General features: G+C 44.4%; 1 protein-coding gene across 2 annotated transcripts in view; it reads right to left on the bottom strand.

Annotated features, from left to right (window-relative positions):
* The window catches only part of OVOL1 (ovo like transcriptional repressor 1), a 784,221-nt gene that overhangs the window by 171,843 nt on the left and 585,930 nt on the right, over positions 1-26,448 (bottom strand). The window lies entirely within an intron of this gene.

The raw sequence follows: 26,448 nt of genomic DNA, 5'->3' as shown, positions 1-26,448 counted from the left end.
TGTGCACACTCATGATAATAATGTGAAACCCCAACCTATCGAATGGTATCACTAAAACTGGATCTTATTGGAGACATTTCAAACCATTGCACCTCCTGGAAGCTACTGTATGAATACACACAAAACACTACAGGGTCACACCTATTTTATCCGTACAAAGGACACCTAAATGGGTATCAAGTAATAAACCGAAGAACACAGAGTAGGATGCCCTGCCTTCATATGTATTGAACAAGGGGACACCTGAGTCTGTATAATTGCTTTATGTTGGATAAAATCCAGTGGCACACAATTCCAAGAATACATTTTATCATGTTACTTCTACAAATCTCTCAAATACATATACGTGACGTATTACTTTGTTGCCGGGCTATGCGTTCTTCAAAGAGAAGTGTCTGCAATGTTTGTTGCAAAGTTAGTTCACTTAAGGCACTGGATATGGTTGTCATTTGCTGTGCAAATGGCAGTAAGAGCAAGAGGGCATTCTTCGTCACCTGGAGGAAGGCCTCGGAGAATAAAATGTGGTGAAATTCAGTCTCTGTTAGTGGAGAGGTTCACTCCCACCTTAGTGGATGAGAAGAAATCGGTCCAGTTGCCACAAGATTACATAAATGTGAGGATGGCAAGGATTAAGTCTGCATATCCAAAAGGACCTAACGAAGGTGAGGGCCCCCAGGAACCCCACCTGGGTCGTGTGCCCGCCTTGGGGAGGGACCAAGCCCTGGGATATCTCTCACTCAGTAGGGAGAGCAGTGGCAGAACAGAACTTCCCTGTCAGTAAGAGGGGTGGAAAGGAACAGCCTCCCCCCTCCCAGCCGGCCGTACACAGGAAAGGCTCCAATAACTGCGAATACAGAGTTGAATGAGCTGGAGGGAGATACTCCAAGAATTTTGCTACCAGGAGTCCACGGGGGAACAGAAACTGGCCAGACTCGGACAATATGGCAGATCGAACAGTGGTAAGGGGGAGGACTCAATGTCCACAAAAAGGAACATTGCAACGATACTACAGGAAATTAGAGACATGCGAGCGGACATTGGGCATAGGCTCGAGAAAATGGACCAGAGAGTGGATAAAGTCAAGGACCGGCTCCAGGAACTGGAGGCAAACCAAACATCGGTCGACATCTTGGAGACACAGATGGACACAAGATTGACCGCCCTGGAGAAGAAGGATGAGGAAAGGGCCCTGCAAATGGATGACTTTGAGAAGAGGGAAAGGAGGAATAACGTGCATTTTTTTTGGCCTTCCTGGGACAGAGTCGGAAACGGAGAGGGATAAAGGTTGAGTGGTCAAGGAAGTGATCCGCCTCTTGTTTGGGAATGATGTAACAACTGACCCCACTATCGGCAGAGCTCATAGGGTGGGGGCCAAACTGAAAGCCCCCGCTCCATCCTCATCCGCTTCCACTATTATGCTGACAAATTTAAAATCTTGGAGGAAGCGAGAATACATCACATACAACAACGCACCAATAACAATCTTTCAGGACCTTTCAGGACCTTTCAGCATTCACCGAGGTCAGACGACAAATGTGTGGCCCACTGACACAATGTCTATGGGAGAGGGGAATCCGATACCGGTGGGGGTACCCCTTCTCGCTTTCATTCGAATACATGGGCCAACGATCACGGCTGATCACTGAAGATGACATCAAAGGGGTGATCCAAGAATACGTGGACACGGGGGAGGAGCAGAGACAGCCTACCGGGAAAGTGGCAAAAGGGACAAGCGGGCGAGGGAGCATGAAGGACAGGAGACAGACCCCAGGATCCATGAGGTTTAAGAAACTAAACAATGAGTGAAGAAGGACACAGACTGGACTACGGCAATTATACCAGCACTTAATTCAGGAGCTGGTGCACAAACCCTGCCACAACAAGTGTGGGTGTATGATCCGTGGAGCTATGGGCTAGCAAGGGGATGAACTGCAGGGGGGAACAGGGGAGGTGGGGAAAGGGGTGTTAGCTGGAGCAGGGGGAGAACAACAGGGGGGGCTCTACCCAAGTAGCGCAAATAAGGAAGGGCCCAGAGGAGGTGGGCGATCTGGCGGTCCAGTCAAGTACCAGGAATGGTTGAACTTTTTGGCTGGGCACCGGGGGAGGGGGAAAGGAGGGACGGGTTGGGGGTTTGGTAATGGGGAAGGGGGCAGTTGGGGGTAGGGCCCACCTGGGGAGTATGGAGGGGAGGGGGTACGGGGTTGGGGTGAAGGGGGGGAAATGGTGTTGTTGGTTCCAAGTAAACAGCAGGCCCTGGTCATAGGGCAATGGTGGGGTGAAATTGGAGACAGGGACATCCTAGGGATGCAGATGGTGTTTGGGCAGAGAAAGACACCCACACTTTTCAATGGCTGATCTATTGCCTGTTTTGGAGATAGGCTCCATAAACATCAGGGGAATGAACACTCCGACCAAGAGATCCATTTTAAGTAGAGAATTCAGGCAAGCTAAATTAGACCTGCTCTTTCTTCAGGAGACCCACTCGCGGGGGAGGGATAGAGGAAGTGTATCATGCCTCCTATAAGACCAAAAAGAGGGGAATGGTGATTGTTCTGGCAAACAACCTGGGCTTCAAGACAGAGGCCATTGTCAGGGACCCAGAGGGTCGATACTTGTTCATAATACAGGAGTTACAGGGGCAGTCCCCTCCCACTGGCAGTGATCTATGACCCGAACGAATGTCAAGTGCCTTTCTGGGAGGGGGTCAGGGATAAATTGAGACTGTTCGTGGACGGCACCCTCATAGTGGCATGAGATTTCAATATGGTATTAGACCCGGTCAGAGATAGGAAAATAATGCCATCACGCACAACCTCAGCGGCAGATGACAGCACATCACGCAGCTTCCACAAAATTAACCTCGAGCTGGGCCTAGTGGACACACTCCCTAGCTCGGCCAGGTGGGACCCTCCATATACGTACTTGTAATGCTTACCTGGACTCCTCGGGAGCATAATGCCTTCTCAGCCTGTGAACATCTAATTACTGAGAAGGTGCTGCCTTAAAATGTATGCTTTTGCAATTCTCCCCTCTCTCCTGTGTTTATTATGTGTCGAGCTCTCCATCCTGGTTTCTACAGTGGCACGTTGAAATGGAATACAATGGAGTCTTGGAATGCTGTGGGCTCAATAGCTGTTTGCCTTGAAAATGTCTATACTTTTCCAGAAAATGTCTTTGGGTAAAGTATCTTGGGAAAAAAACACTGTATTCTTATATATCTTGTAATTATTGCTACATTTGAGAGATCTCTCTTTCTAATAATTAATTTTTCTTTTGCAAGTTCTCAGAATTCAGAAAGGTTTATGGCTGCGGATGACTACGAAGTTACTTAGGCTGAGGAAACGTTAAACAGTGCAAATTCAACTATACAGAATAATTGCTGTCTTCAGGAAAAGTGCCAAAATCACTGTGCTGTGACACACTTGCAATACTTCAGCTACGTAAGCTAATTTGACTTTCTTTTGTATTTTTCTATTCAGTTCGTTAGTTAATTAAATACCTCTGTTTTATCTGCAGATTTTCAGAAAGCTGAGGAAAGTCATTTTGGACGGTGCAGAGGCTGAGGAAGAAACTTCTGACTGAATATGCTGCGGCTTCAGACGAGAATTGTTGTCGGATGATGCTGCGGCTGTGAGGGAAACTTCTGACAGGAGCTGCTGCGGTAATAAACGACCACTGCTGACTGAAGATACGGCTTCGAAGAAAAATACGGTTCGGTAAGTATTTTCTATAAGCTATGAGATTCTGTTGTCTTTTTTTTGTAAAGCTAATGTCTTATATTTCTCTCCTTTGACAGGTTCTGTGAGGAGAAAGCGTTGGTAGCGTTACCCGCTGTCAGCGGAGAAGACACGAAGCTGAGGCGGGGCTGAAGTAGCTCCCTCTGCAATATCAATGGAACGCACTGTAAGATATGAATGGATCTTGCGGCAGCCATGTTGGGAGTATAAGTCCAATGTTAACACTATAAAAGTCCATGGAAACAGATGATGGGAGTGGTGCAAATGCCATGTATGCCAGGCTAACATCCACTTTTGACCCACTGACTGAGGTAATGTTACTGGCTTACCTGGAATTCCTGAACGTAAACTGTGCTTATTGGCTGAGATCATGACAGTCCCCCCCTCCCAAGGATAGACCCAATGGTCCTGGCTTAGTAGGGTGATTCTGATGGAACGTTTGGAGTCATTTGGGGGCATGAATGTGTGAGCTGGGTTCCCAAGTTCTGTTGTGTGGACCAAACCCTTTCCAATCTACAAGGTAGAATAATTTCTCCCTGACAATCTTGGAATCTAATATTTCTTTCACTACGAATACTTGTTCTCCTTCTATGATGATTGGTTGTGGTTATGGGTGTAGCCTGATCCCTGGATTCATTGGTTTTAGCAAAGAGACATGGAATATAGGGTGAATTTGCATGTGAGATGGCAGGTTCAAACTCCTCCAAACTCGCAATGAGGCCCCTTATCTCCCACTCTAAACTCTGGAGATTCTCTTTGAAGGTTATCTGCAAATTTCTTTTGGCTTTCCTTTGCTGTGGTCAAATGTTTCAGGACCTTTTTCTGTACCTGGGTAATATTTTCGTGAAAGTTCTGTACTGCAGGCATCTCTAAGGCTTCAACTGGGTTAAAGGTAGAGGTCCAAGGATGTGAGCCATTTAGTATGTAGAAATAAATTCTATATAACCTGTGGAAGTGTGTTCGGAGTTATTATATGCATACTCAGCTATACAAAGGACATCCACCCAAGAATAATCTATCTGGTGGAGAAGACATTGCATGTATTGTTCGAGAGTCTGATTGGTTCTTTCTGTTTGGCCGTCAGTTTTTGGGTGGTGACTTGTAGATAAACGTACTTCGACTTTAGCTGACTCACAACACTTCCTCCAGAATTGAGACAAATTGACTCCCTCTATCAGAGATCACTGCAGACGGAAATCCATTGAGACGTACTATTTGTTCCTAGAACACCTTTGCTAGGATTGATGAAGTAGGAAGGCCCTTGAGGGCAATGAATTATGCCATTTTGGAAAACAATGCCACCACTGCAAGGATCGTATTAAAGCCCGGACAATGGGGAAATTCCGTAAGTCCATAGAGATGGTATTTCATGGTGCTGGTGGGACAGGCAGTGGTTGCAGTAGTCCTGCGGGTCTCTGCTTTGAGCTTTTGTTTTGAGCACAAATGCCACAAGTTCGAATGAAATCTATTATGTCCTTGCGCCATGTTGGCCATCAGAAATGTCTTTGGATTTTGGCTGTGGTCTTAGCGATTCCAGGGTGGCCTTCCAATATGGCTCCATGGTAATCAGCTATAACATTCTTTTGTAGCTCCTGATTGGGTAGGTAGAGCTGACTCTGGAAATAAGGTAAACCTTCTTGAACGTCAAACTTGGGTCCTCTGGATTTCCAGGCCTCTAACTCTGAAGTGGTCATGCTAAGGAGAACGCGTGCTTTTAAGTCCTCTTCTGAAGATCCTGTGACTCCTAGCATGTTTTCATCTGGAATTATATATACAGGGTCTGAGGAACTTTGGATTTCTTCTTTCTCTTCTATCCGTGACAAGGAATCCGCTTTACCATTACGTACTCCTGGGCGGTAAGTGATAACAAAATCGTATTCTACCAAGAACAATGCCCAACGGAGTTGTCGAGATGATTGAGCCTTTGCGTTGCGTAAATATTGAAGGTTTTGGTGGTCTGTGAAAACTGTGATGGCATGCCCGGCCCCTAACAGATGGTGTCTCCATTCTTTAAAAGCGTTCTTTATGGCTAGCAATTCCTTATCTGTAATGCTGTAGTTTAATCCTGCGGTTGAACATTTCTTTGACCAAAAAGTCACTGGATGCAGTTGTCCGGTTTTAGTATCTTTCTGGGATAATACAGCTCTCATTGCAGCACTGGATGCATCCGTTTCTACGATAAATGGTAGTTCAGGTTGTGAGTGTCCCGAAATGGGAGCAGTGGTAAAATGTTCTTTTAAGGTCTGAAAGACTATTCATCTTCCTTGGTCCAGGAGAATGTCTTGTGTTTTTACAATAACAAAGTTATTGATGGACTAGTTGGGAAAATACTACTACGAAGCGTCTGTAGAAGTTTGCAAATCCTAAAAAACTTTGGACTCCTTTAACTGACGTAGGGGAAGGCCAATTCAGGACAGCGTCTACCGTACGGTTATCCATTTGAATCCCCATTGGTGACAGGATGAATCACAGAAACTATACTGAGGTTGCATAAAAGCAACATTTCTCTAGCTTGACAAATAGTTTGTGTTGCCGTAATTTTGTAAGTACTGCTCTTACATGGGTTATGTGTTCTTGAACCGAGCTTGAATAAATTAGGATTTCATCAAGGTACACTATGGTACAGACATCGAGTAATTCACATAAAACATCATTAATAAAGTTCCGGAAATCTGCGGGGGCTTTGCAGAGGCCAAAGGGCATGACTTGGTATTCGTATAAATCGTATTTTGTGTGGAAGGCAGAGCTGGGGGGAAATCCGCCAAAGCCATGATCTGGCGGACCCTTAAATGTGGCGGTAATAGCACTACCGCCGCATTTAAGGGTTACCGCCAGACTCGTGATGAGGCCATATGTCTCAAGAGGGTGAGGGTGACTGAAAGACCTCAATGAGCACACAAAGCAAGGACACTTACAAATTACTCCAGACAGGTGTTATATTAAAAATATAGACACATTTATTACAAGGCCTTTGTAATATAGACCATAGCAAAGAATCACAATAATACTAAAGTAAACCAATACATCACCATCAACACAATATATATACAAGACCAGAGGGGTCTAATGGATTACGAAACACGAAATATGTAGACCACCTAGATGTGGAGGAAAACAGGCAGTGCAAGTAATCTTTAGGCCCAGTTCCACATCAAGAATACACCTAACTAAGAGGCAGTCCGAGCCCTACGAAGAGAGGAGCCTTATGCTCAACAGTACATACACGTTCTTGTGCCAATGGACAAAATAGGGTCTTTTCAAGGGTCACTAGCAGTTCAGGAAGATGCATAAGATTGATGAAGAACAAGTCCCCACTATTCAAGCAGGACCTCCACTTGGGGGCAGAGGCAGGTTGAGAGTGCGGGATGGAGTCGCTATTTTGCAGTAGCTGTGGAAAGGAAAGGGGACCTCGGGGGCCACTTTGTGCGTAAAAATGGGTCCCTGCGCTAGGGGCCACTGGTTGGGGTATGGACTACTCACATGTCCCCGACGCAGGCAGACCCAGACTTTCGCCAGTACAGTCCACTTCGCTGGCAGGTTCGAATGCGACAATCGGGACGTCTCGACTCCGTGTAGTTTCCGCGGTACAGCGGGGATTCCCAAACGGGACATGGGTGATTTCTCCTCTCCGGGTGCAGGAATGAGCCCAATTCCACTGCAGCAGGCTTCACGGTCAAGGGGGTCACAAGTGCAGAGAACTTGCACAGGTCGTTGCCACAGCAGGGCAACACGGTAACCGCGTTTACTCCGGTCCGGGTGCACTTGTCTCACTTCAGACCTGGGAATGCCAAGTGTACAAAATTCGGTGTGAGGGTGCCGTGGACACAGAGCAAGCAGTATACCAAGTTTCGAGGACCTCCTCAAAACCGTGGTGGTAACAGGGCAAATGTCCCGTGTAAGATGGTCAGCCCACTGGTTGGCCCAGGGACACTTTCGGAGAGGCTTACTTGCAGGGTTTGGTGAAGGTGCCGAGAATAGTTGATCCCACTATTCCAATCATTTGAAGCGTCTTCGCAGACCTTCTCGGACGATGAGATGCAGAGGAGTCTCACAGGACGACAGCGGGCTCAGGGTGCCAAACCTTCCAGCGGGTCACCAGCGGATCCTCAACTCGGCTTCTAGTTGCAGGATACTTGGCTCCTTATCCTTTGTTCGTTGAACTCAGGAGATCGACATGGTAGTGGTGTTTTCGGCCTCCTCTTATCCAAAGTTCCCTTTGCGCCAAAACAGAGAGGACCCAATGGGAGATCTGCTCACAAACACTCACTCCATACGCAGACCAATCATGGACCACGGTGGTCTCAGGCATTCAGGACACTCCAGACACTCTGGCACCCAGGATGTGTATTAGGAACAGACATCCCAGCCCACATCCTGGAGGCACACACACAAGGCATGCAGAAGCCTGCGAAAACAGTTGAGTCCCATCTACTACAGTGATGCAGTGACATTTTCTAGCACAGCCTTTTGGTGCATACCAATAACCATCTTGCCTGCTAGCTCGTAATCCATGTAGTTCCCTATCGCACCACTGTTCACATATGCTTCTAGAGCATATGTCTGGGAAGGTTGAGGGTCACTGCTTAAGATAACTGGAACAACGAAATGAGAGATATGAATTTCCTTCTTCATGCTCGACAAGTCGACCGCTACAATTGCCGGGCGTTGGAGTTTTCTGTCTGCCCATTTTCTTGACCTGTTGATCCACAATAGAGGCATACATTCTGTTTTCTTCTTCTGTCTCTTTCTTTCTTAGAAATGGGACCACGAACACCTTCTAACTGCATTGGTTCAGAGTGACTTTCAATCACTGGATGAGTTCCACAATCTTTTGAATGAGCATAGAAGGATCTATGTTCTGATCTGGCCCTATAAGAGCACCGGTTCTGAAGTCAGTGATCTAACTGTATAGTTAAGTCTATAAATTCAGCACAGCCTGTAGGAGGATTCACTACTTGCGATAATATGTCTTTGAGTTCTCCTCGTAATCCTCGATAAAAGAGGGTTGTTCTTTTCTCCTCATGCCAACTAGTCTCTGCTACTAATCGATTAATGGAAGCTATGTAAGCCAACAATTCCTGGTTACCTTGACATAAAGAGAGCAGCTCATTATCCAAAGCCTGTCCATGGGCAGGTTGGGCAAAGAGTTTCTCTAATTCCTCCCGAAAACCTGGGAAAGTCCTTAACAAGGGGTCATCTCGATTGACTAAGGGTATAGACCAGTCCGCAGCATGTCCCCCCAGATATGATAACACAAATGCCACCTTGGCTTGATCTGAAGGGAAAACCCCGGGTCTAAACAGCTAATGTAAATTACATTGGTTTATAAAAACTGCAAAGCTCTGTGTATTCCCCGTAAAACTCTCTGGGCTGCTAATGGAATGTTCCCGGGCAAAACTACCTGTAAAGTAGGACTGGGATCAGAAATGGGACCCTGTGAAACCCCACTAGGGAGTGGTGCTTGTCCTGCTTGGGACTGTAGTAATTGGCAACCCAATTCATCGGTGCGTTCTCTGTTAACCACCAACTCTCTCCTGAGAGAATTGGTTTCAGACCTAGCGGCATGGACTTCTGCTCTTAAATCTCCTAAAATCTGGGATAGATGATCAATTCCTGTGTCCTCCATTACGCTCATGTGGAGTATTTTTAAATAAGGCTTTGCGTTCTGTAACGCTTAACTGGACTCCTCGGGAGCGTAATGCCTTCTCAGCCTGTGAACTTGTACTTGGGCACTTTTTGGATTACCTTTCTGTAGAAACGATAATAACAACAATAGAATGGCCATAGCATCTAAATACTGAGAAGGTGATGCCTTAAAATGTATGCTTTTGTAATTCTCCCCTCTCACCTATGTTTATTATGTGTGGAGCTCTCCATCCTGTTTTATACGGGGGCCCGTTGAAATGGAATACAATGGAGTCTTGGAATGCTGACGGCTCAATAGTTGTTTGCCATGAAAATGTCTATACTTTTCCAGAAAATGTCTTTGGGTAAAGTATCTTGGGGAAAAAAATGCTGTATTCTTGTATATCTTGTAATTATTCCTATGTTGGAGAGATCTCTCTTTCTAATGATTAACTTAACGGATGACTACGAAGTTACTTAGGCTGAGGAAACATTAGACAACATAAATTCAACTATATGGAATAACCGCTGTCTTCAGGAAAAGCGCTGAAACCACTGTGCTGTGAGAAACTTGCAGTACTTCAGGTACGTAAGCTAATTTAACTTTTTTTGTATTTTTCTATTCAGTTAGTTAATTAGTTAAATATCTCTGCTTTATCTGCAGATTTTCGGAAAGCTGAGGAAAGTCCTTTCGGATGGTGCGAAGGCTGCGGAAGAAACTTCTGACTGAATATGCTGCAGCTTCAGACAAAAACTGTTGTCGGATGATGCTGCGTCTGTGAGGGAAACTTCTGACAGGACCTGCTGCAGTAATAAATGACCACTGCTGACTGACGATATGGCTTCGAAGAAAACGACGGTTCGGTAAGTATTTTCTATAAGCTATGAGATTCTGTTGTCTTTTTTCTGTAAAGCTAATGTCTTATATTTCTCTCCTTTGACAGGTTCTGTGAGGAGAAAGCGTTGGTAGCGTTACCCGCTGTCAGCGGAGAAGACACGAAGCTGAGGCGGGGCTGAAGTAGCTCCCTCTGCAATATCAATTGAACGCACTGTAAGATATGAATGGATCTTGCGGCAGCCATGTTGGAAGTATAAGTCCAATGTTAACACTATAAAAGTCCATGGAAACAGATGATGGGAGTGGTGCAAATGCCATGTATTCCAGGCTAACACCCACTTTTGACCCACTGACTGAGGTGATGTTCCTGGCTTATCTGGGATGTGTGAATGTAAACTGTGCTCATTGGCTGGGATCATGACAGCACTACTCTAAAATCTATGAGACATTCTCAAGGATCGACTATATACTAGTGGATAGTGTTCTACTCGCCCATACACAAGATCTACGGGTGGACCTGGTACCTTGGTCTGACCATGACCTAGTGCAAGTCTTGCTACGCGGGGGTTGGGGACGCAGACAAGGGGGGAGGTGTTAATGCAATGATACCCTTTTGAAATGTAATAGGTCAAATGGTACTGGAAAGTATAGTGGAATATTTTGAATTGAACAATAACGGGGAGGTCAGCCCGCATATCTTATGGGATACATTCAAAGCCACCATACGCGGCGTCCTCATAAAATTAGGGGCCCAAAAAATAAGGGAAAGGGAAAGCCAAGAAAAGGCCCTTTGGGGAAAAATAATGTAAATACAACCGGGATAGCAGGTGGCTCTATTACCCCGGATCAAGCTGTTGCCCTAGAACTGTATTAAGACCCAACTGAGGGATCTTTTGTTGAGCAATACCGAAATGAGTCTCCTGTTCCTCAAACAAAAATACTATAAAAAAGGGGATAGAGCGGATAGGATACTGGCATGGAAACTGAGGGTGGCTCAAAAGAGTAAAATGGTTAAAGCCATGAAATCCGAAGAGGGGACACTTCGCTATGACACCCGGGTATAGGGGGAGCCTTTAAGCAATACTATGGCCAGCTGTATGAATCAGAATTCAATGAGGATGAGGCCTGATAGAAGACTTCCTAACTAAGCTTGTCGCGGGAAAGTGTCAAAAGACTTGAGGCCTCGGTAACAGAGGAAGAAATTGTACAGGCAATAAAGGCGATGAAGGGAGGTACAACGCCCGGGAAGGACGGGTTCTCTGTAAAATTTTATAAGCTATATCAGTCCACCTAGCCCCGCACCTCGCTAGGGTGTTTAATGCAGTTCTTGAGGGGGACATTCTACCCGAGACAATGATGGGTGCCATCATAGTGGTGTTGCCAAAAGAGGGCAAGACCCAACAGAGTGCTCCTACTACCAACCAATATTCCTTTTGAACACGGTTGTCAAATTCCCGACGAAGCTGCTCGGTAAGAGGATGGAAGGGATCATGCCTACCATGAGCCACAGGGACCACGTTGGGTTTATTAAAGGGTGCCAGGGGTCAGATAACATGCGGAAGATCATCGACCTAATGCACTACACACAGGGGTCAGACCTCGATGCCAGCTGCTTTCAGAGAAAGCCTTCGACAGGGTGGAATGGAGGTATATGGCGGTTCTCCTACAGAAAATGGGATTTGGGGAACACATGAGACAGTGGATCAGAGCACTGTATAGGGCACCCGCAGCGAGAGTGCAGGTGAGTGGGGAGCGGTCAGCCCCTTTCAACCTTACAAGGGGGTCCAGACAGGGGTGCCCCTAGCCCCTTTAATATATGCCCTCACGATGCAACCCCTGGCGATAGCCGTGAGGACTCACCCAGGAATACAAGGGATTTGAAGGGGACATGTCGAATTGAAACTCTCTCTCTGTTCACATAGGATATCATGGGGTACCCTGTTAATGCCCCGTCGACACTTCCGGTCCTGCTCTCACTAATTGACACTTTTGGAGTTTTCTCAGTCTGCAAAATAAATAAAGCTCAATCTTTGCGTCTGCCCCTCAGAGTGGCCGACCCGGTCCTAGTGCCAGTGAGTAGCTACTTAGGTATCAAAGTCGTAAAAAAAGCCATCCAATACCTTGGAGCATAAGTGACCAGAAACTTGGCGGCGTTGTCGACATCCAACTTTGACCCACTGCTGACCGCCATTAAAGCAGATAGGAATAGATGGGGCAACCTGATACTATCATGGTACGGCCGCATGACAGTGGTTAAGATGAACGCCCTGCCGAGACTACTGTACCAGTTCATTGCCCTCCCCACAAAGATAACGGAATCGACCTTCAAAGAACTCCAGTTAGCTGTGTAAAAATGTATATGGCAGAGCAAGACCCCAAGGACCAAGTGATCCACTCTTACTCTCCCTAGGGAGGAAGGGGGCTTCGACCTCCCTGACTTCCGACTATATTACAGAGCGGCCCAGCTTCAGGTGCTACGGGAACATATGCCGGATGACCTAGGTACATACTGGACCTACTTAGAGGATATGGACACACATACAGTCAAAGTGAGGGATCTTTCATTGGCCCCAACTAAGGATATACCGAGTAGGCTACTTGACCATCCCACTCTAGGGGTGTTGTGGTCTCTGTGGAGGGGGTGGGGAAGTAAACAAACAGAGAACCTATCCACATGGCCCTCCCCAATGGTCTCACTCTGGGGTTTGGTTTTCATATTGGGAGACAGGGGGTTCAGTAATTTGCAAGATTGTTCTGAGAAAGGGTTGGAAAGGGCAGGGCAGTTGTTTCAAGCGGGGGGGTTGCAACCATCTGAGGCAGTGGTAGTGGTTCTAGGAGTAGGTAAAATTACAGTATTTGAATATTTACGGTTGAAAGGACTCTTGAATGATTGAAAGTGTGGAGTGAATTTGAATAGATCGCTAACCCCGCTCGAGAAAGTATTAGCCCCGTCCATTACGCGGAAAGGGATGGTATCCAGGCTGTACAAGGTCACGAACACCAGCAACAAATAAGATAGGCGAGGGTTCCAATGATACTGGAATGAGCTAGCGGTGGAGGAACTTACAGAAGAGGAGTGGAGTAACATATATAATAGCGCATTTCATGGGAATCTCTTTACGGCCGATATGGAACATAATTTTAAGGTACTTCAGGAATGGCATAGAGACCGTCTCAAAATATCTAGGATGTTTGCCGGGGCGTACATACTGTGCCCGAAGGGGTGTGGCCAGATTGGCTCGAGGGGACACATGTGGTGGTACTGTCCACAAGAACAGGTGTACTGGGAAAATCTACAGGGGTGGATGGCGGAGGTCATAGAGGAATCACTCCTGCAAAACCCACTGCAAATGTTCCTGGGGATCCCACTGAGAGAAGCGGACACACCCATTACATGTTACTAGGCTTGTGGGGCCATTCCTCTACTGCTTTCGAGGACAGCAGATAGGAGAGCAGCCAGGAGTCAGGTGCTACCTTGGGTGTTAGTTCCCCAGGTTTTCCCCAAGCTCTGCAGGCTTCAGCACTCTGGTGCCCGATGGAATGAAGTTGGGGCATCAGTACCGCCAGTGCTGCTTGGCTAGTGGGCATCTCTGCCGGTGGGCACTGTTGCTGATTGTTGTTTGCTGCTGCTTGTTGGTGATGAAGTCCACTTGGTGCAGAGTTGTGACACACTCTACATAATTAAGTAGTGTGTTATGTTAGCGGGCAGGTGGGCGACCAACTGGTGAAATTCTGTGAAACCCTGGTGTATGAAGCGACTTGCAGCATAACACTTGATACTTGATATTTGGTGCATCGAGGCCTTTGTAGGGCTTTGCCTAGTGTACACATACCTTTGCTCTGGTTTGCATAACACTATAATGCCCTCTAAAGTTGTCAAACAAAGTTCTAAACTTTAAACTAACAAAAAACTGTCTAACCAACCCATAATTTCAGAGGACAGCGATGGAGGCGGCCGCAAGCTGGTGGCGCTCCACCTTGTGGCCGAGCCATCCCAGCCTGTGGGGTGATCTGGGGGTGGTGAAATGTACTAAAATTACTACACTCTCGATAGGCGCACAGAAATGCGGACCCAAACACAAAAACACTCCCATCCACCAGTACCCCACAGAAGCAGGCAGCGTTTGAAGAGGCACACGGCAACCAAGTATCGTCCTCCTGAAAAAACACAACAGCATTCGCAGAGGCACACTGTAACAAACTAGCATCCTCCCACCACCCGTGCCCCCTCTTCTCTCCGGGCCCTTCTCCCACTGCTCAGACGTTCATTCCAGGGAGACCACGAATGGCAAGACCAAGAAAAAGAACACTGCAGTCGGACTCCATCCAAGCATACGGTACGTATACCTTACACCACATCTGGGGACACAGGCCACAGACACGGCCACCCATCCATGCACCCTTGAATGCAGCTATGGCTATGCTATTCCGGTCTAGCAGCCCACATAGCCAGCTACACTGCAACCCTTGATGTACCTTACCACCTCTGCTAATAGCATACAGCGACAACCAACGAAAATAAATACAGTCTAGCTGGGCACATATTGAATCTTCAGAAGTAGCACTCTATCCTAAACCACCAAAAGCGCCCAACCACATGCCTGACCATCGGGCTGCTTACTGGAGCCTAGCCAGCCCACCTAAGTCCAACCTTGCAAAAATGCACAGAAGCATCTTTTAATTTAATCTCTTAGAACCTCCTACACATGGACTTTGACCACACAAGGCCTTCCAACCACAAAGTTCATTGAGGCCATACAAATGGGGAAAGGGCGCTATCTTTATAAATAATGATTAAAACACAATACAACTATGTCTCTGCTCCACTTAATGGTAATAACAAGACAGTGGATAAGTTACCTATCGCAGCCAATGGGACGGTGATGCAGAATGCTGGGTCCCTGGATTGTATTGATAACAATAATTCCCTACTGTATTTGTGCTATTCACTTCAATTGGAGGAACAACTGATGGCAATGTAGAGCCATGAGAAAGAATGTGGGACTGCGGTTGTCGGGGACCTCACGTCGTGTGACACTGGAATTGCTCCCAAACGCCTCCCTCAGACTGTCGACCTCTCCCAGGCTGATAGGCCTAATTGATGAATTATCTAGGGAAGAGTGTGTGTCTAGAGAGAGCAGTGGTAATTTAGGCAGCTCAGTTGTTACGCTTGTCCATAATGAGGTGACCAGTTTCGCTTTGAAAATACTTTAAAAACTTTGTAACTCTATTTGGTGTGCATCTCAGCGCCATTCTGAGGTTTTGGCTCAGCATCGTTCAGCTTTGAATGTAAACTTGCCTTTGCAGGAGCCTAGGTTAAACGTAAACCATGGGAATGGTGCCTTGATTGAGGCTCCCATGGCTACTGTCAAAAGTGTGAATTGGATATCGGAGAGAGACTGTCCATTGGAATCTACTTTAGTTGAATCAACCGAGGGCACAGGAGTTTGGAAGATGCAGAGGAACCTGTCTATGATTCAGTCTTGTCTAGGAAAACCCAGAGCAAAATGTGGAAAAAGGCTAAAATAAAACAAGCACCGAATTGCCTCACTGGCATAGTTCCTTCTCAGGAGACGATACCAGTAGTAGAGATCTCAACTGCACCAATGTGGATTTAGAGCCGATAAAAGAACATAAGAATGCAGACTCAAACAAGTAAAAATAAAAGTGGTAACTTGAAAACCTGGTTGGTAAACTGTGAACAGGAGTCTATGACTGATAAGACTGATTTGGCTACCCTCCTGGTGAAAGCTCCGGTAGAAGCGTCCACTGCTAGATCTGCACTGGATCTGCAACTGCTGGAAGCTTCCTCAACATCTATTGAGTCAGATCTTTCAGAGGAATCTCGAGTTGAATGACATGGAGGAAGTAAATGTTGGTGAAAAGAGAATGGTGATTTCACCTTTATCTAAGGAATCAGCGCGACATTCTCCCATGCCATTCACATAACCACTCTGTTCGAAGATGATAAAATATCTATTAATCAGAGTCAAGTTCTTCAGCTGTTCAGTCATTTCCCTCTCTTGAGGGTTCTGCAGAGCGTTGATTTTGAGTTCTTTGAACAGTTGGTGGGCTGTAAAACGGGGGTTACAAAAGTGCACTATGCATCCTCAGAAATAGCCTATTTGATAAGACAAAATTCTGAGGCTTTGATGAGATTGGGCCATGAAATTGATTGTCCCATAGTTTGGTCGGAAGAAAATGGGGAGTCCCTTGGCAGCCACTGATTTGGTTCCTCAGTTACTGACAAAAATAAGCTAACTAACAAAGTGTCTACTAATAAACCTGTAGATACTCCCTCAGAATATCCAATTATAAAAACTCATTGAGAATGGTTGTTGTCCTTCCTTCTGCCTGCCCACCTCAGGTCCTGAGGAAAAGCGGCTGATTAAGTCCTGGAACACTCATGGTCATGCACACCTATTTGGGGAAGGTGGATCCAGGAACCTATATTGCAATGCTGATGTCATATTGCTGCATGATACTTGGTTGTTGAAGGAGGTGGTTGTTGATGGGTTCACTTGTTTCAGAAGCCTGGCTGCATGGGCGACAAAGGTCACCCTTTTGGTGGTTTGTTGATTTTGTGTGCCAATGATTTTAGAGCTCACAAAATATCCACAGGAGCTACAAATCCTAATTTTCTGACTGTAGGGATTGAAGTGTCTAGTGACCATGAAATAGTGATTGTAAGTGTGTATGATCTTCCGGGTGGTGGTTATACAGAATCATCTCAACTGTTAATACTCAATGCCCTCTGATCAGTTATCGAAAGTAAGTATGGGATTGATATTTTAATAGGCGGTGACCTCAATGCGAGCTGCATTGATTGCACTGTGTCTAAGGAGGGCTCAAATACTTGCTAACTGTGGTGTGAATAGACAGGCTAAGGCTATTAGGGCAGCAGGCTCCTGGATGGGATTCTTCCATGACATGGGTTTATGTATGATGAAAGGGCCTAGCAGTGATGTTTCTGCTCCATCTAAGACGTAGTGTAATGGTGCTAGGTCATCAACTATTATTTTTTTCGGGACTGAATCCTTGTGTGCAGTTGCGGATCCATCAGTGTCTGCTTTTATTAGTTTTAGTATCCATGCTATTCTTACCGTGACAGTTAAGGCGAAGAATTTGGGAGTCAGAGAGTTGGATAAAGTTGGCGCTGTCCAAATGAATAATCGGTTAAAACGTATAGGATGGACAGATAGAAATTTGCAGGCTATAACAAATCAGATGCTTAATACCGATAGAGTGTTTCAATATCTAACCTCAGCTGATGAAATAGTGGATTGGTTTAGCGCAATACCCTCGACATTTCTAATTATTGGCAACTCCCGCCTAGTTAAGCTGGATAAAAATCATGCTCATCCATATGATGGAGTTATAAAAGAAGAAAAGAAACGTCTGCACCACGTTGTAAGATCAGTCAATTGCTCAACTCTCGATTTTAGTATTAAACTAAGAGAAGTAAAGTTCTTGAAAACGCTTTATACTAATTGGATCAAGCCGCACCGTAGGCCATCTATGAGAAAAGCTTGGCAAGACTTACATCTGGCCCTTTTTAAAGGGGCTAATAAGAGGCTGTTCGGCACTTTCAATAATAGGCACTCAGCGGCATTGTATGTACTCATTTGCTGTATTGACAGCAATAGCTGGGTTACATTTTTACAGGATATGTTTAGGGCACCTTCTTCAGTAAACATTCAGCCCATGAGTATAGTGGACATTGATATTGATAAAGAAGTAATTGTGAAGATTATTAAGGGCCTTAAGTCATCTAGGGCCCCAGGACCCATGGGGTCTGCAAAATGATGATGCAGGCTGATCCCGACTTTGACATCTTAATGTACTTACTTATGAAGATTGTTAATTGCAACCGTATGCCTAGGTCCTGGCAGCAGTCGTATATTATTCTGTTTTAGGAAGGGGAATAGATGGGAGCTGGGTAATTACATATTCCTCTCGATATTGGATGTAGAGAGTAACATCTTTGTTACTTGTATCCTGCATAGTATAAATAAATGGATCTTGGACTGACAAGGTTTAAGCATATTCCAGACCGGTTTCTGTAGATGGATGTCTACGGGTTTTAACATTTTAAGTGTGAATTTGTTAATCCAACAGGTGAGAGTAAGGGCTTCCCCCCGGCTCTATTTAAAAAGAATTTAATAATTATTATTTTTATTCGTTTATTACAAACTTTAAAAGAAAATGGACAAACCATGTCATATAAAATATTACATCATATTTCATATAGATCCCACTTCTGTGAATCTATAATTCTTTAGCAATCCCTCTTTCACGCATTTCCTCAGTGACTATTGATCCAAATATATCTTCAGTCTTAGGTGTTGTCATCTGCTGTTATTAGAAGCTTAGATATTTGGTCCAAGAATGTGGTCAATGCAAACATGAGTCTCTTGTTCATTCCATTATAGCAATGGAACCACCATTCTTCTCCACTGAGGAGCGGTCTTTCTTTTAGGAGAGTTCCCATATGTCTTGTTCTCAAAGACCTTAGCGCCGGGCAGAATAGAGTTAAATGCTTTAGTGTTTCAACTGTGGTGTAACAAAATCTTCATTTATTTTCTTTAAATACATAATTTTTTCGCATTTCCATAATCTCCTTGGTCGGGAACAAATTGAGGTGAAATTTCATGTAGAATTTCCTATGCTGTTGATTAGTGAACTTCTCTAAGTAGTTTGGTAATTTGTTTAGAGCCTTTGACTCACTACCAATGTTTAGGATCAACTTGTGTTTCAGTCTCTGGTCTACAGTGTCAATCCAATCTTGGAGCCATAGTTTTTGCTTAACCGCCTGCGGGTTTAATTGTAGCATATCCATTGAGGTATTAAGGGGCTCAAGAATTTCTTCACAGCGTTTAGCCCAAGATTTAAGTATGGAATTGTCTCACAGTTACGGGGCATATGTAAGATGTTGAATTGGGGAGGTCTGCCGTTTGAAGCCATTTTCCTACATAGTGACAGCATGTTCCATGCCACATATCTCATGCAAGCAGTTGGAACCCCTTTTGGTAATTTTAACACTGTTCTTCAAAAGTTGTTTTCGAGGGATGACCATAGTGTCCAGGGGCATCCTTGTGCACAATCTGCTCCATGAATTACTGCAGGTACCACCTTTTGTTTATAAAAATAGATTACTGCCTTCAGTGAAAACTTGCAGAATTCTTTATCGATCAGAATACCTTGCACTGTCAGCTGTTTGCTTTTGGCTTTTATTCTTTCCACCCAGGGAGCGTCATTTATGTTAGCATTGATCCACATCCCCAGGTATATTGTGTGTTTTACACAATTTAATGTTTCTTTCCCAAGGCGCCAATTAAACTTCTTTTTGTAATTGCCTTCCCTTCCTTTAGTGTATTGAAACGTCAACATTTCCATTTTCGGATTGATGTTCAAACCATTTGCTTCCACGTATTTTTACAACAAATTCAATTTCCTTTGTAAGCCAATCAATGTTGCGTCTAACAGAACAAGGTCGTCCACATACATCATCCAGCCAACAGTTTCTCCATTAATGTTTGGTGGAAATGCAGGAACACTTCCTAGACCATCACAGATATCGGATATAAACAAGTTAAAGAGAAGAAATGCCAATGGACATCCCTGTTTAACTCCTCTGAATGTTTTGATCAGTGCAGATAAGGAGCCAGCGCGATCCAGTTGTATTCGTATTTCGGTATCAGTATGTAGTTCTTTCTTCACCAGGATGAGGCTTGTTGGACATTTCCAGTTTTTTAGTTTTGTCCATAACAGCTCCCTATCAATGCTGTCAAAGGCACTTGCCAGGTCAATGAAATCAAGAGGGATCTTGCATTGCATTTTTAGGAGATTAGTAGCAAGTTCACCCCACATCCAATGACCTTGATGAATCCAGTTTGTCTTGAATCAAAAGTTTGTGTTGATTTAATCCATGCTGACATTTTCTATAATGGAAAATCCATAATGCTTTTTTTGAATATCGGTACAACGATCGCACTTTTCCATGACGCTGGGATTTCGCACTCTTCCGTTATCGTGGAAAACAATGCCGTACAAAACTCAGCCCATTCCGTTGGATTTTCTTTCAGCATTTGATTAGTGATCCCATCAGGCCCATGTGCCCAAGAGGAGCTAATCTGTTTGATTTTCATTAAGATGTCATCTTTCTCAAAACATATGTCCCACTTGTCTGTGTGTGGAAATACAGGAATTTGAGAGATCCATTTTTTTGTATAGCTCACTATAATGGCTCACCCACTGTTTTTCTGATACCATATTGCTCTGAATTGCTTGTTGTAGGGCACTTGTGTTGTTAATGAGTTTCCAAAAGTCTCTCAAATTCCTATTTGACAGAGTTTGCGTCATCTCTTCCGCATCACGTTGTTCCAATATATGTTTATGAGAAATTAGCCAGTTTTTATAGCTTTGTTTTTTTTCATGGCTAGTTGGTCTGTTTCAGGCTGCTGGATGATTGATCTAATTTCTTTTCGTAGTTTTCTTGGTAGTATTTCTAGATCAAATGCATGTTTTTCATGGAATCCGATGTTTTGCCATCCTTGTTGTCGTTCTACATATTGATCTAGAAAAGGCCTGTATTCAACTTTATTACAGTTTCCATGGGTTGTTCCTTCTTGATATTCTCTTGTGAGATTCTTCACATTACTCGTATTTAGGCGCAATCTATTTCTGCCCGGCTCCACTATCACAGCTGGTGTCCATGAATGTCGAGTTGTTATTGACTGGCCATGGTACAATATTTCCACTAAATTGTGGTCACTCTGCTGTGTGGGTAAGACACATAGCGAAACTATTCTTTGTGCCAATCTTTCAGATACGAAAAAGTAGTCAAGACTGGATTCTTGTGTTTCCTTTCCACATTGTTCTTGGAGGGATGTCTCCTTGTGTGTGACCATTTAGGATGTACATATCTCTGACCTCCATTTCTTCTTGCCATCTGTTAACCAGGATGTTATTATTTCCGTCTTTTCGGTTTTAATTTTTTTCTGTACCTCTCGTTGTTATACTGTTGATTTTGAGATCAGCACACAATATTATGTTTATCTTCTCGTCCTCGATTTTAACACTATCCATTAAAGCGGTTACTTGATCAATGTATGCAAAAGTGACAGACGCTTTGTGGTGCCAGTATACATTCAAGATGTTGATCTTGTTCCCCTAAAATTTGAGTTGATGAAGTGTTTCAATTACAGTTCATTGGATGTATGGAGTTGGGTTGTTTGAGCTAATGACCCTGCCTCTGCTTTTTTAAATTAGTGTAAACAAGCCGGCCATTGATGCCCTTTCTTCCCTTTTATAGCTGGATTTATTTTTATTTTATATCCTTCCACAGTGGGGACTGCAGAAAGTCATGTTTCCTGCAAACAGAGAATATCCAGTTTGTCCAAGTCGGGTGATGGATTATTAAACAAGTGAGCAAACCCACGATTGTTCCATGATCCAATATAATGTTTTACCTCTTGTTGAGCCTCTTGGCATTAGGTGTTATTAAGACCACCCAAGTCTCTAGCTAACCAACTCCAGTTTTGTTCCTTAGCATCTGTTGTGGCTGGATTGATCCCGATCTATTTCCTGTGTTGTCATTAATTTTACATTTGTGATTAAAGGAAGGTCGGAAGCGGCCTCAGTACAATTCGTACGTACGTACGTGCTTTGGAGAGGTGCGGCTTGACTTCCGGTTCTCAGATTTGCGTCGCTCGAGGCTTTGGACGCTTCTGCGGTTCTGCGGCTGCGACGGAGTGAGAGGGGCCGCGAGCTGCAAGCTGAGAGTGGGCCGTGAATTGCAGGCGGGCTGGCCTGACGCGTGTGGGCGTTTGAGCGGGCGTCCGGACGATTCTGGATTGCTTCTGGCTCGGGTGGAGGCTCATCTGAGGGCTGGCCCCGTTGTTGACAGGCACTTGCAGACTTGGACAACTGAACCGCGGCATTTGGATCCCTTGCGGATCAGCTGGAGGCTTGCCGCGGATCGGTCTGCAAGTCCGGTACTTGGAGTCTCTGTGGTTTGGTCGGAGGCTTGTTTTAAAAAAAAAGTAAGTGAGCTGTTATGTTGCGGGGGGTTGATTTATTACGTATCACCCCTCAGCAGCAATAGACAGCTGGAATCGGGGCCAGAGTGTGTGTGGCGCCCGGAGCGCTTTGAGCCTGCTGGAAGTTTGTTTTGGAGGCGAGTAAAAAAGGCACCGCCATAGGAATCCGACTTTAAGGGAGGCGGTAAAATTATTACTTAGGACCCTATTTTAAAGTTCTGGACCTACAGCTGCACATCACAAGCTATATTTTTTTTTTTTTTTTATTCTAAGTGCACCTATTGTGACCCTGAAGCTAATATTGCACTGCTGAATCTATAATCACTTAGTGCGGATTAAATCCAGACAGCCCAGTAATATACACCAATAAACGTTTAAAAAATAAATTAACTATATGCCTCCACGTAAGAAGCTTCAAGCACCCTATAATCTGCGACAGCGGAAAACTGGGAATAGTCCAACGAAAGGCGAAAGAACGATGGACAATGAGAAGCCAACAAAGTTAGCACCTGTTACCAAAGGTGCAATAACTGACTTTTTCCCTGTGAACCTGCATCCCGAAAATAACTCCACTACCATGGACGAGGGTGAGGCAAATAAGACGGACCTGCAGGATCAAGAGAGCTTTGGAGATATCGATAACAACTCCCTATTGGAGTTATGTCTCTCAATGCAAAGATCAATGACACCTGCAGCGATCAAAACATTACAACCGGCTCCGAGAGATCAAATTGATGGAACTATTTTACCACCGAATGCTGGTCTTGTGAGATTATCTACAACACCTAATTTAGAAATCCTCAATGACTCCGAGCTAGAACCCCGAAAGGAGGATGCAAGCTGTACCATATCATCCAGCCCTATAGAACTGGCTGAACTGCAATCATCGGTTGCATCTGTACAATTTGCACTCAAGATTTTACTAAAATTATGTGGCCGCATATTAGAAACCACACTAAGTCTACATACGCAAAATCCTGCTGCAGAAATAACTATTATCAGCTCTCCAGAGAAGAACCCGGGCCCTATTCCAACAGTACCCGAGATAGTGGACAACCTAGAAAGGTCTCCTAGCATAGCTAACACATTTGAAGTATTTCTCTCTCGTAAACAGCGGAGATTGGCTAAAAGAGCGGCAAAGAGGAAGAAGGCTGGCGAAGTGATACCCCCGGTATTGGAGAACGAGACATTAGGGAATAATAAGAAAAAACCGAAGAAACCAATTACAGGAGGGGGCAAACGTACAAAGAAGCAAGCTGGCTATTTAACAAGCTGGGCATTGTCAGAGGATGAAGGGGACCATGATATTGAAAGGGGCACTACCCCTACACCTGTCAATACAGCTGACATTGAACAGCCAGAGGAAATTTATGTAATGGATGGCGAAGGTAACACATCAGCTGAGGGCGATCAAAGCAATATGAAAACTATGGCCAACCCTAAGAATAAGGAGGTTCCCCCCAAAGAGAACAGGATATGCCTCATTAAAAACCTGTACCAACAAAATGAAAACTGCTGGCTTGCTAGAACTGAGTTAATGACTAGACTACATGCTGTTCCACAACTTCGAGTATTAAGATCAGATGATTTTGAATTCGTTGAGCCGCTGCAAGTGCCTAATTCCAATGTCTCTGCCATCCACTGTAAATTTATTTCTTCTGCCCAACTGATGCGCAATTACAAAGAAAGTCTTCGAGATGTCGACATCGAAGTTGATACCGATCCTGACCAGGAGGATCCAAACTGGCCACGTAAAACGCCTTTAGTGGTAAAAGAATCCTCCGAAAGTCTGCCAAAATTGAAAAGTGACCAGGTAGCGATAGCTGATGTCCAAAATGTGTTAACATGGCTAGTATCAGCACTACCAAAGGTAGTAAACTCAAATTGAACTTCCACACTTGTATCATGGAACTGCAGAGGTTTTAAGCATTTATTTGCCACGGTAGGTTCGCTCCAGCTCTTGACTGAAAACATTTGTATATGCTTGCAAGAGACTTGGCTGAGGACACCTATTATCCTTAATGGCTATTCAATTTACCAATCTCTGGCGATGAAGGGAAAGAGAGGAAGACCTTATGGAGGGTTGATTATAGGCATTAGAAACACTGTTACTTCTAGACAGCTGAAGACATTATCCAGCGATAAAGTGATGGCAGTGGAAATGGAGAGTATAAGTGATGTAGGCAAAGAAAACATACTTATCATTAATCTATATAGCCCACCTAATGGAAATGGAACTGAACCCCTTCAAGAAGCAATCCATGAATTACTAGCAGCATGGGTGCTCGATCCAGCTAATAAATCGGTAATTATTGTCGGGGACTTTAATTGTCATATGCCAGGTACAACTGTCCCCACGAATAATCCTCTGCTGAACTCAACAAATAATTTGAAGCATAAAATTGAAGATTCAATTGGTATTTCCTGGCAGTCATTTTTTAAGGAATGGGAAATGGAGATGATAAATGGCAGAACTATCAGTGACAATCCTGGAAATTACACCTGGCATAGTAGGAATGCAAAAAGTACCCTGGATTATATATTTGTGAGCCCTCAGATGGCTCTGAACGTAAGAGATTTAAAGATCACCACAAATGAATGGAGTGATCACTCCACACTCATGCTAAAGTGTAATATAGGTGTGACAGCTACATATATTAAACCCCTGGGGGATATGTCATCTAATTACGCGGGTACACGAATACGCTGGTCGGATAAAAACATCAACGCAGCTGTACACTCCATACAAACTATGGACGATAACATATTGTCCCAGCTCCAAAGCATGTCCTTAAATGAGTTGGAACAATGGGCCGCCACTTTTTCCGCTGTTCATGCGACATCGGCAGTAAATCAGATAGCGACAGAGGATAGAATATCAGTAACATACGATAAAAGTATAAGAGATGCTAAGCGCAAGTTGAGAGCTGAAATTCGGCAGGCGAAATATACTAGTGCAACCTTTGGAGGCTACCATGGAGTATGCAGGACCCTAAAAAATAAATATAGAGGGTGGATTAAAGCCAAAAGAAATGAGCAAAAACTTAAACAATGGCAGTCAATGGTTCAAATCATATGCTCCAAAAACACGAGAAGCATATGGTCATTATTGAGCCAAGCAAGGGGTAGTGGTTGTAGGGATATGATCAATCCGATAAGTGCAAGTGAATGGTCAGATTTCCTTATATGCCGAAATATCCCCGATGAAGAAGTAGGTAAGCCGGTAGAAAAGATGACACCAAGATTCGTCCCATTCAACTTAATAAATGATCATTTAATTTGTAAAATTAAAAAGCTTAAATCATCTAGGGCGCCTGGGCCCAATGGTCTCTCAAATGCCGTGTTGAGGAGCCAGCCGGAATTCTGGGCCAAATTTGTAAGTATACTATTTGGTAAAGGGCTAGCAGTTGGGAGGATTCCTAAATCATGGCAGCATGCTTATTTAATTCCAGTTTATAAGAAGGGAGTCAAGAAGGATCCCTGTAATTACAGACTACTTTCAATGTTAGACTGCACTGGAAAACTTTTTGCAGCCCTTCTATTGGAAAAATTAGAAGAATGGGTGTCCAAAACTGAAATATTCAATACATTTCAAAGTGGTTTCCGGAGAGGATATTCAACAACCCACAACATTATTATCTTGGACACCCTGCGCACAAAAGCAATGAGGAAAGGAAATCCACCTTTATATGCTATGTTTGTAGATTTTAAAGCAGCTTTTGACTCGGTCCGGCGTGAGAAACTGTGGGCAAAACTTGAATTATTAGGCTGCCCCGAGAGCCTCTTGTACTATTTAAAATTACTACACGAGGATAACACAGTGGCCTGTAGACTTAGTAGTCAGGGGGTTTTTACAGCGAAGATCCCACAAAATCGAGGTGTTAAGCAGGGCTGTGTGACGGCCCCATTCTTGTACAATTTGTTTACATATGATTTACCAGGGGTTATTTTAAGCGAACAAAATTGTCCTCCTGCTATCGGCTCTACTCATTGCGCGGTACTAGCATATGCCGATGATCTGATTATTATGGATCACACATTTAGTGGCTTACGGAGGTCTGCACTGAAACTCTGGGAATATGCATTAAATAACGATCTAATCATCAACCAGGAGAAAACTCAGGTGATGGTCTTCTCAAATAAGAAGATAGCACGACCCAGATTAATTCTGCATGATATAGAAATTAAATATACCCAACAATATAAA

The sequence above is a fragment of the Ambystoma mexicanum genome, chromosome 2p, assembly GCF_040938575.1.
Source record: "Ambystoma mexicanum isolate Mex_15411 chromosome 2p, UKY_AmexF1_1, whole genome shotgun sequence".
Taxonomy (NCBI): domain Eukaryota; kingdom Metazoa; phylum Chordata; class Amphibia; order Caudata; family Ambystomatidae; genus Ambystoma; species Ambystoma mexicanum.
The sequence above is the reverse complement of the archived record's forward strand: the minus strand, read 5'-3'. Positions and strand labels throughout refer to the sequence as shown.